This window comes from Ostrinia furnacalis, unplaced genomic scaffold, assembly GCF_004193835.3.
Source record: "Ostrinia furnacalis isolate ACB-3 unplaced genomic scaffold, ASM419383v2 OfSCF7584, whole genome shotgun sequence".
NCBI lineage: Eukaryota > Metazoa > Arthropoda > Insecta > Lepidoptera > Crambidae > Ostrinia > Ostrinia furnacalis.
Window position 1 is genome coordinate 209,683 of NW_021137823.1, and position 11,372 is coordinate 221,054.

At 35.7% G+C, this 11,372-nt stretch overlaps 1 protein-coding gene across 1 annotated transcript in view; it reads right to left on the reverse strand.

Moving 5' to 3' along the window:
• The window catches only part of Hr4 (nuclear hormone receptor 4), a 112,288-nt gene that overhangs the window by 34,032 nt on the left and 66,884 nt on the right, over window positions 1-11,372 (reverse strand). The gene's annotated exons all lie outside the window — the stretch shown is intronic.

Genomic DNA, 11,372 nt, shown 5'->3' on the forward strand with positions numbered 1-11,372 from the left:
ACTTTATAAAATTGTATCAAAGGTACATAAACCAGGAAATAAACTAAGACTGCAAATCACATGTTAGTCAAGCTATAGAGCGTCATCAAACCTAGGTTATATTAGTGTCACATAGTAGGAATACGCGTTTAAAATTGTGCACAAGCACATTTCCTATTACATAAGCGCACGCGCAGCGTGCACCCGCACCATCGCCGAGGCCTCGACGCCGGTTTCACAACCACCACACCGTTTTCACTTTTTCGCTGTCAAGAACGCGCCGACGATAAACAAACTAACATTTTGGCCGTCACTGCCAAACTTTCAATCCAATCTAACACGCCCTAACCACCAGTATAACTCACCACAAATGTGACTCTTAACACAATACAATTGGAGTTCAAATTACATAAACTCAAGCCACCCGTTACGACCGCGAGCATCGCGAACATCATAGTACAAATCACAAAACAGAACGGCGTCTATTCACCATTGCAACAATGTAGTCAAAACCTTATTCGTTTGTAATAAATGCGTATTTAAATTAACACTTTACGAGTTAAATAACGTTCTTGAATACAGTATGCGGTTGTAGAAACGTCGAGGCTGTTCATTGACCTTTTTAGGCACATAACACAGCGAAACAAAAGACGAATTTAAACCAAAGACGCTAGAGGAACCTTGATAATGCATTGCCTGTGTTGTGAAATCGCTGTAGAATTAGAATCTGTCTGAATAGCAACATATTTTGCAAACGTGACATTATACTACTGTAATCATCAAACGAGACAAGACAGAGACACTTAAAAACTTTAGACTTTAGACTTTTCTGATTATACAACTAAGTGTAACTAATGAATATACAGGGTCACTTTGAAATCGTCCTTTTAAAATAAGACTACTCATGATACATAGTACATTCCCCAAATATGAGACAAATCCAATTTCAAAGTCAACCTGTAGTTACGTAGATAGACAGAAATTACAAAGTAAAAATAAATATCTAGCTCATCGTCTTCGCTGCGTTTCCTTATTCAATACAATCAAGTGCTAGCCTTGAAAACATCTTAAAAGTTACAAAACATTTTGAAATTGTTACAGTTGAATGTTCAGATATTAATCGACCTCTACATTTTGGATTGCGCTAATAATGCACTCTCGTTATGCTCAATTCGCCAATAAGAACGATGTACAAGCAATTGGAAGTAAACTACATATTTGGGATGTTATATAAAATCGAACTAAGACGACAACAGCTCCATATTATTTTTTACTTTCACACGTTATCATGTTTTTTTTACCTTTTATAGCAAAGTATATTTGAGTATATGTATACTTTATTATGCTTAAAGTTTTCCAAAGAAGTCTCTATTTCAGATTTCTAAAGGGTAAAGCAGTGATAGGGTAAGTAGACATGGATGGATATGTATGCTTCATATACCTACACCATATTAGTGTAATATTTTCTTTCTACATAAACAATACCATACAAATCTGTACAGTCATACAGTTTAAAAATACAATATAATCATTGTTAAAATTATAAATAACTCAACAAGTTACAGTGAAGGTTAAGGTCACAGAGCAGTGGTTTCCTACCCTAAAGTACGAACACGATCGCCAGTAGCGCCCTCTTATGTCGTGTGTGTTGCGACTACCAACTCGCCATAATGGCGGCTGCAATGCTGACATTGCCTCTCACCAGGCCCACGTAACTGCGTTACGTAAAAGGTCTTTACCCTTGTTTATTTGGGACGGCTATATTAAAGAGATGTTTTAATTTACGAGTATTAGCACCAGCGGGATGTTGGGTAACAGCGAACAATGCTAGCTTGCGATCATCTTCAAATCACTTTTCAATTTGCATTTGGCAACTTTGCGAGCTTTGAGCACTCAGTTTGGATAGTGATGTCACTTGAAACTCGATTGAATATCGATGTCATAAAGGGTTTTGATGGCAAATGAATTCACTGCTTTCATTTTATGATTTCGGTAGTGTCAGGGTCAGTCAAGTTTACTTCTTAAGTCAAAAATTAACTATGTTTTTGTGATTCAGTTAAATTAAACCATCTATCAATAAAACGAACCCATCAATGATGCAATGATGCAAGTAAATTGCTTTTATATTTTCGAAGTCATCAGAAATAGTATTTATAGATATTCCTCTATTTCAAGGACAACCACCGATAATAAAGTATTCCGAAATGCTGCTACATCACTACGAATTAGCATATTACGAAACCATTACAATTTTTGCACTGTACATAGTGAGGTGCGCTTACTCTGAGTAGAGTTTATTGGAGAAACACATTATCACGATGTGTACATATTTTCAACTGAAAATGCTAGTTGATTACGATATTTATAAACATTTTATGAAACATTGTTATTTATGAGGCAATTATCACTTTATTAGCGACATTAGCGCATAATGATAACTTTGATTTTACTACATAGAATATAATTATGGCGGAAGGTAGAGCTACAGCATCTCATTATTCTAACACAACTGCAATCATGGATACTTAATTTTAAAGCAATTTACTTTATTAGGCACTTCTTCGACTTTATGGTCTGACTTGGCCCTTCTGTTTCCAAATGGTATAATTATGAAACTAAAGGATGTTTTTTTTTAATCGTGGGAAATCAGTAAAACACTTTTGTTCTAGTTCATCACGATTATATCGGTAATGCAAAACAAGAGAATATAAAGTTCATAAGGATCAAGTTTGATTGACTTTAGCTGCTGAACACGGACGCGATATGGACGGTTTCGCAAGAAGGCGGGTCCGACCGGTGCATCCTTGCGCAAGCGCAGCGCAATGTCATACGTTATGTAAATATTGGACTTTTGAGACTAATTCCAAGAAAAAGTCAATATTTTTCTTAATATGGTGGAAATTAATATATGTAGCTATGCATGATTTCGATAACGAAAATTATAGAGCCAATTAAAAACCTACCTGTATCCTATAGAGTATTGACAACCTATATGCTGTGTATACTGTATGTATTAAACATGTTGCAATTTCCTAAGTCTAAGATAATATTCTCGATCTACAATATAATAAATTTTGTATCATTCGCAAAATTCATTAAAAAGTCCTTTTTATTACAATTCCTATGAAATGTGGGCTCATTACTTTAATAAAGTAAAAGTCACTTAGTCCCAGGTATGATTGTAGCAAAAAACAACAAAGTATTTAGTAAGCTACACCCATTTTGTGGTGTGAAATATAATTCGTCGCGTCCTATCAAAAGCTCCCAAGCCTTGGAGTATTCAGTCGCGAGGTCCAGTCATTTACTTCAAAAGCTTGGCAAACCGTCTGGAACGACCCGCTTACACGCTGTAAAAAGCCTGTATTAATCTACACTTGCCCAAAGTTCCCTTTTAAAAGTGTACGGGGTGTGCAGGCAGGTATGAAAACGAAAATAGCATTTTACAAACGGTAAACTTATGTTTGTTCAGGACATAGATCAAAGAATCTTTTTGAAGTGTTGCACAGAAAGTACAAAAAGTTATTTTAAATAAAGTGTTAAGAGTTAAGATTAACTTTAATAAGAGAATATTAAAGTTAACGTTAACTGCACTTCGGATAAGAATACAACTATCAGGAAAGTTTTAGGTATGTAAGATAGGACATGAGTGAGTCGTTCTATTCACGATTTGAAAAAGGTCTTAAATTGTCATCTCAAATGGTATTCCATTCAAGTAAGATTATTCCTTTCTTCCTCACACCAAAATAAGGTCAATAATACATTTAAATAGCTTTATTAAAACTAACGTCCAAAGCCAATAAGTTAACTACTACAATTGACTCACTCTGTTGCGAAACATGTACTAGGACACAGCACTAAAAGTAATTTTCACATGAAATCGTTAACCCGCTTCGAAATATTAGCGACGGCACCACATCAGTCACAATGACTGTAGGTTAGTACTTGTTTACTGGCTGATATATTTTAAAATAACTGCAACGTGTTCTGTAAGCTTGTAAAGCATGTGTAAACATGTGATCTAAAGAGCATTGCTTTGACAAATGAAAATGTCATAGCAAATAGGAAAAGCTTTTGAAATATTGCTTTTCCTAATAGATTTTACATTGATACTCGTGCAGAATAAAAATAGGAATATTTATTTGTTATTTCATATTTCGAACGATTATAAAACGGTATGAAAATTTTAAGATACTGAAAAATTGCTTCATGAAAAATATGAAAATGTGTTTTCGTAACATCGTTATTTTATTAAGGCAGCTGAATGAGTAAGAAAAATAAGCTTTGTGATTCAGTTACAATCTGTTTTAATTTAAAATCAATAAATCAGAATGAATATTTCATCAATTAAGTGTAAGATGAAGGCGATAAGTCGGTCAGTCAGGCACGACGACGCGTCACTAAACACGCATAAAAATAAATTGCAGTGTGGAAACATTGACAAAACGACTGCATTCTGCGCTTAACGACCCACTCCAAACGAAAGATGAATGAGACCGTAAAAAGTATGAACTCTTTCAGAGTGAACTGGCCTAACATTTTTATTAATGTCATTGTCGATTAGTGTTTACACACGCCATCAGCAACAGGATGTTTTTATTTACATGATTCAAAACTTCACATTGTACTAATTATTAGAAATACAGTATCTTAAAAATACGCCTTTTACCCTACATACTAGCTCTACAAAAACAGGCATAAAAACGCGGTATAAACTATGAATGGTGTTAATAAACACAGAGATAACTCAGTTTCATAACACGAGTTTAATTACAGCATTAAATTAAATTGCACATTTATCTACTGCATCTGTTACAAAAACAAGATACCGTGAGATTACGTACTCCTACCATTTTAGAATGTTACTTTAAAATGTCTAATAATGTCCCTAAGAGTTGGCATTAAGTGCATCTGTGCTTATATCTGTCTCATGCGATATAAGAATTAGGTCTGCAGTTTTAGCGGTTCAAATCCGGCGAGGGGTGGCGGGCACTTATTCAACACGCGAACGTATCACGCGATCGCCACAGTAACACACTGCTAAAGAAACTGCGAGGAAAACGCCTTCCGGGGTGAATGGCCGCGTTGCGTAAAGCGCCCGCGGTGGTGGCGCAAGAGCTGCGCGCGCGCTCCGACGTGACTGCGCCGACATCTAGCGGCGGATGGTGGGAACTAAAGCCGAAAACAATTGAAGTCGAATATTTTTATAATGTTAGATTATTAATTTAGATATTCGCAAGTCAGATATACATCAAATATTAATATTGGCGCTTGAATTGGTATATGAGAAAAATTGCGAGAAGATGAGTAACGTATTCTTTCAGTTACACATCCTTTTAAAAGTGTGACGTCCGAAACCGTAAATATTGTCTTGAAAGTGAAAGAGACTTTATTTTAAGCCGATTACTCACACTTGTTTACCGTATTATAAAACGGACTGGGATTGCAATATGTATCAAGCTGAGAGAGTGACGAAACGGAATTTAATTCCTAGGTCAAGGTTTTACTTCTCTTCGAAATGGGAAAATTGCCACACATTGGCGACCTTAACTCGCCGTCGAGTCCGCGTTTCGCAAGACGACATCGCGAATAAAGCCTCGAGCACAACGAATCTAAAGAGCATATAGAATACCTAAAGAAATGTCCACGGCAGAGTTGGCAGAGGAGAAATTGATGAAACAGTTTCAGATAAAGTATTGCTTAGGTAAACTATGGCGTAGTTTACTAATATCTAGTAGTTAACTGACAGAGGCTGACTGATATAATTTTTCGGTCCTGAAAACTACCAAGTTTTTGAGTCTTCAGTTATGTATCGTTAAGATAATAGGTATTGTATTGCAAAATAACCTCATGAGCTTATTGTACTGTGCATTAGCTCAGTCAATTTTTTTTTAATATCTAATAGGTATTATTTTCCAAGCAACTTGATATTGTCTCGGTCTTTTAAAACAATGGCAAATTCTCTAGAGTCTCACGAGGAGTGGGCGGACTTTTCCAATCAACTTTTATAAATTAAAATTGCAATATTAATGTGAAAACGAAGAGGAATAGACTTAAAATAATGTCCATATTGAAATTGTGCTTCATCATACAAAATGATGTTGATAAATGATTACCATTAACATGATGAGTACATTTTTGATGAAGCTATTTCTTTAAAGCATAAATTACAAGTGTTATTTCTCGAATGGCATTGACATTGGAATCCAATGAATGAGTTTAATAATCACAAAGCTTTTTAGTAAGTATTTCACTTTGTTGTTTGACGTGTAAACAAATATAATCCAATTTCTAATTTCATGATCTTACACACTTCCCAATCGACTTCGAACGTAGCCCAACCCAGATACATTGTTGTGAATAAATCTAATCGTAGAGCTTGTTGAACTTCGCGCAAACATGAACGAAATCAGACATGTGACCTACGAGGCATGTTCTCTGTTTTACATGAGGCTTACCACGCCGAAGAAATGGAAAGTGAGTTATACAACGGACACCTGAGCGAACCGTGAAAGGCAAGCGTTAATGTCAGCCGCCGTGGTCAAGGTTTAAGTTTTTTGGATACTTGCCTCACGCGATTTTATTTTGGTCAGCTTTGTGTTTTGACCGCAAATATATAATTTTAAAAACCGTAAAACGGCGATAAAATCTATAAAAATTGACTCACCTGTTTCAAATGCTTACAATTTTTGGCCAGTTTTTATATGTGTTTGGGATTCATAAATTAAACTCTTTTTCGGTCGCTATAATAAGCTCTACCTACCTAATAAGTCAATCTTACTGACTCTTAGGCTGAGTTGCACCACCTAACTTTGACGAAAACTTCAGCGATAACCGATGATTTTTGTACAGAGTTTGACAGATTTTGGACGTTTGTTAAAGTCAAAGTAAGATGGTGCAATCCAGCCTTAATATTACAAGCGGATTTTCCTGAAATTACAACAATTATTGTGTTATATGATTTTAAATTCGGACATCAAAAAAAGTGTAGAGCACTTTCTACACCTTCACTTATTGAATGATTAATGTGCTCTGCATTATATAAAACACAAAAGGCGAAATATTAGTAAATGGCAAGAAAGTTCATTGTCTCCTAACAAAAGAAAGGCGGGTGATAGAAACGAGAGCGAGACAAAAAGCGTGGATCGAAAGCGAGAGTAATCGGTCTAGGTTGTGTCGGGGAGGCGCGCGCGCCGGCAACGGTACTCGGCGTAAGCTACGGTACCGCTCGTAGGGCGACCCCCGATCCCGTAAGCTAGTGTTGCGATGGTCGATGACTCTAAAACTATCGATTGAACTTTAGTAATGTAATCGATCAAAAATATTTTAGGGCACTAAAGTTTTTGAGCAATTCTTAACGAAACTATTCCTATCATTTTCTTATACTCTTTCCCACGATATATTTCATGTCTTACGAAACCTTAAAGCTAAGCTAATCTTAATAAGTAGTTATTTACAATGCTTGACTAACATAAGTACTTGGAAAAAGTATGCATAATAACTTAAACATACATACAAGCCTCACTAGGCTATACTTTCTACCCGGCGCTTGTTCATCAAACGAGACAATCTTAGTGAAAGTGTACGGAAGCATGATAGAGTATAACTTATTATTATGAACGGGTAATAAAACATTACAGTTTAGATGACATAGATTAAATAGCTGTATAACTTTTGTGAAAACAGCATTTAGATCATTCTCATTGATATATTTGACAATTTAAACATTTGTATCGATATTTTTTTTTATTTGAGATTATAATTATCGATGGGGTTTGTAAAGCATCACTATTATTGCCACCGGTCAGGCACCACTGAGACCTTAACCACTTTCTCTTTCGATGACCGCCGATCGTGGTTCTTGTACGAGTGTGTCACAGGCACGGACGCATATCCGTATACGGTTTGTGTATGTCCGTGTGTGTTTGTCAGTATTCTCCGTTACATCACGCAACTTTGGCTGACGCATCCGTTGAGCGAAAGGTCAGTATCTATTTATAGGTCCGTTGCGCTCACTTTCCATAAGAATGTCTTTGATTTGATTTAGTTTCGGTTAAAAGATCGTTCACCTTTGGAGATTAAGGAATTTAACCGGGCAATGATGCTGATTAACAGCGTTGTCAACTCTTTAGGACATTTTTTTCTGAATTAATTAATAATTGCTGATTTTTTTTTAAATTTCTTTGGAGTTACACTTTGGATAACATTGGTTATGAATATCCGCTAATAAAATGCAATTAATCACGGGAACTGACAGTCTGATCTCTAACATTTATTATGCTTCAGGATACTGTCCAATACTGTCCAGGGACACTGTCCAGGGGCAATAAATAGCCTGACTCTGGGCCTGGGGGGTATTTTATGTTCTTGTAAGTATAAAACCCAGGAGATTTTATAGATATACAAACTCTATGTAGAGTCAGAGTTTTCTGTCTCAAATACGGCATTGGTTTTGTTGCCTATCACGAAAATCGTGCGACAAAATAATTTTGTTACTGGATAATTCGCAATCATAACTCACAGAGACAGCCTTGGACCAAGCTAGCGCGTGGGAAACCCTATCATACGCGACACCTGACCGCCAACGACTGCATTTAACGTTGCCAACGAAATAGCTTAGCAGAGGCATTAAATGTCTCTCATATTTGTCAATTTTAAAATAACATAGTTTTTTTTAAGGCCCGGTTTCTGAATTGAGATTTCTAGCTTGAGCACTCACCTTTTACTTAAGGATGAATTTAGTATTAAAAGTTTATATTATGAGCATGCTCAAGCCAAAATATCAACAGAAACCTAAAAAGCGGGCCTAAGACGTTTCCAGGATTTGGCAACCCCCTGGCTGGTGGTTCGTGTACCGGCGGACTATTATGCTAGAGCTTGCAGGTTTTGATTCCCGCACAATATCAATGTTGTGTGCATGAACGTATCTGTTTGTATAGATGTATAATAATTATACATACTTGTATATTTATGTTTATGTACGAGTATATCCGTACAAATAGTACACAAGCTTTGCTTAGTTTGGGACTGGATGGAGCAGTACCTATGGACATTTATTATTTAATGGTCAGACAGTCTTGATCTGAATGTCAGCCTATAGTGTTGTTCAGTGGTGTCAGAGTACATTTATTAATGACACTTTATAGCTCAGACAATCACACTATGCATTTTATGATACGTGTGTAGGCATTTACTATACACAATGTTAGATGATTTTATGGTCTTATCATCATTGACCCTAATTTCATGCGGCCGCCTCTGCGCTTGCCTGATGATGACTAACTGTCATATAATTTGAGCCTGCGTGTGTTACCAGTTTTTTATGTAATTGGTTATTTGTCACGGTCACTGCAAATCAAAACTGTTCGAACAGAACTGTAGCTAATAATCTAAATCTGAAGTATCAACATTGACGAAAAAAGCTTGTATTGAAAATCCAAAACATCATGCTTAAAATGGTAGAGTTAGTTACGCTTAGGTAAGAAACGTTGCTATCAATGTTGTCATTTTTGTAATTATTCAATTTGAAACCAATTATTAAGACTGATCAAAACATATATTTACATTGACTGAATAAAGTCATAAACAAGTCTAAATATAGTTGTATATCGCAAAATCTAATTACTAATTAAAGTTACAAACTAACACCACGAAAGTAATTTAAGATTCATTTTATTATAGTCAATGACACTCCGAAACAGAAGGATAAATTAATCGATTAACCCACTATTATATCGTAATTTGCGAGTTCTTGGTTTTATTACTTATAATGTAGTCATCAAAAGCGTTATTAGATTCTTAGAAAGCATTATCGTCTCTATTACCTATATTAACAATGACATTCATTTTAAAAGATAAACAAAGCTCGAGCAGCAAAACTAAAATTAACTTAATTTAGTATTGTAATTTTATTTGGCTATAAATATTCTAATTTCTGTTGCATTATTCAGATATCATTTGACTACGCGTGATTCTATTTTTTCCATTGCTGTACTAAACGATGGAAAAGCAGGCTGTAATATGACTATCAAATAGTTTGGAATCATATCGAAGCTTCTAATGTATTGAGAGTTTAATCCAATGAATCATTGAAATAAAGATCCGTTACATTTATGTAAACGTTACGTGTATGCATAAACGATTTTTCACTGAGCGTCTATTGCGCACATAGATGGCATCACTGCATTTATACATTCCTAGTCACAATGCATCACCTTGCAAGCGTTCGTTGACGCATAGACGTTTTGTCCGAGCGACCTTAGGCTCGCTGCGTGTTAAACTACTAATAACAATATCGAATCTAACACGTCCCGCTCACTCTTACTTATACTATTGTAGAACGAGGGGGACAGAACTAGCGAATGATGAATTTAGCTGGGTACAGAATCGACGTTCACCTTCATAAAGGTAAAGTATGGACGGCGCTAACGAAAACGAAGGGCGATAGTCGCTTCAAGTGTTTGAAGGTAACCAGCTTAGGTTACTACAACTGCATAGACTATGCTACTGAATATTATGATTGTGCATAATTGTGCAGTGCCTAGGATCAGTTGCGAAACATCCATCACTCGCTATCCAATTACCACCCAGTCCGAAACCATCAGCCCAAGATATGTGTAGTTGAGAAAAACAAATTATCTGATTCTGAATTATTTGTTGCTATGAACTTCCAAGAAAACTAGCATAAGCTTAATACAAGTATGTAGATAAAGTCATCTCTGTCCATCTAGGAATTATTTATAGTTTCTAGAATAATAGGTATCAGTGTCAGTAAATATGTGAACTAGTTGCATTTTATTGACCATATATCAAGCGTTGGTCCAACATTTGAGCTCAATTACTAATGATAGCGAGTTTGTGATGTCCTATTGAAGTTTGTTATCGGTCTGCTGTAACAAATATAAACTGTGTCTTTACCTACTTCTGCTAAACAAACTAAAATACCTTTACTTCCTTTTATCTACGAATACTAAAACTCTTATCGCGAAACCGTTTTGTTTTAACGCAAGTGACGTCAGTTCTACACATCCTTTCCCGCTTTCTCTGTCCTTCATGAACGGTAACATCACAAATGAAATATATTCCAACTGTTTTCAGTCGTAGTTCCTAACTGGCTAATAATAAGGTTTGTTTTGCCTTGTTGCTTTGTAGTTTAGATATCGGTATGACACGCATTTGTCAAATAAGTAGATTTTATCAGCAAGATTAATCTCGCGGTTTGCCCGGTGAAAGTTTTGACGAAAGGTGAAATGCAGCTGCCATTTAGGATTGTTTATTTTTATGAGCTCTATTAACGTTCCTTTTAGTGTGCTCTACATTTTATTAGGAAAAATCAACGAGCCCATTTTAAATGTAATTTTATTTGCATGGTTTTATAAATACCCGTAGTTTTTGAA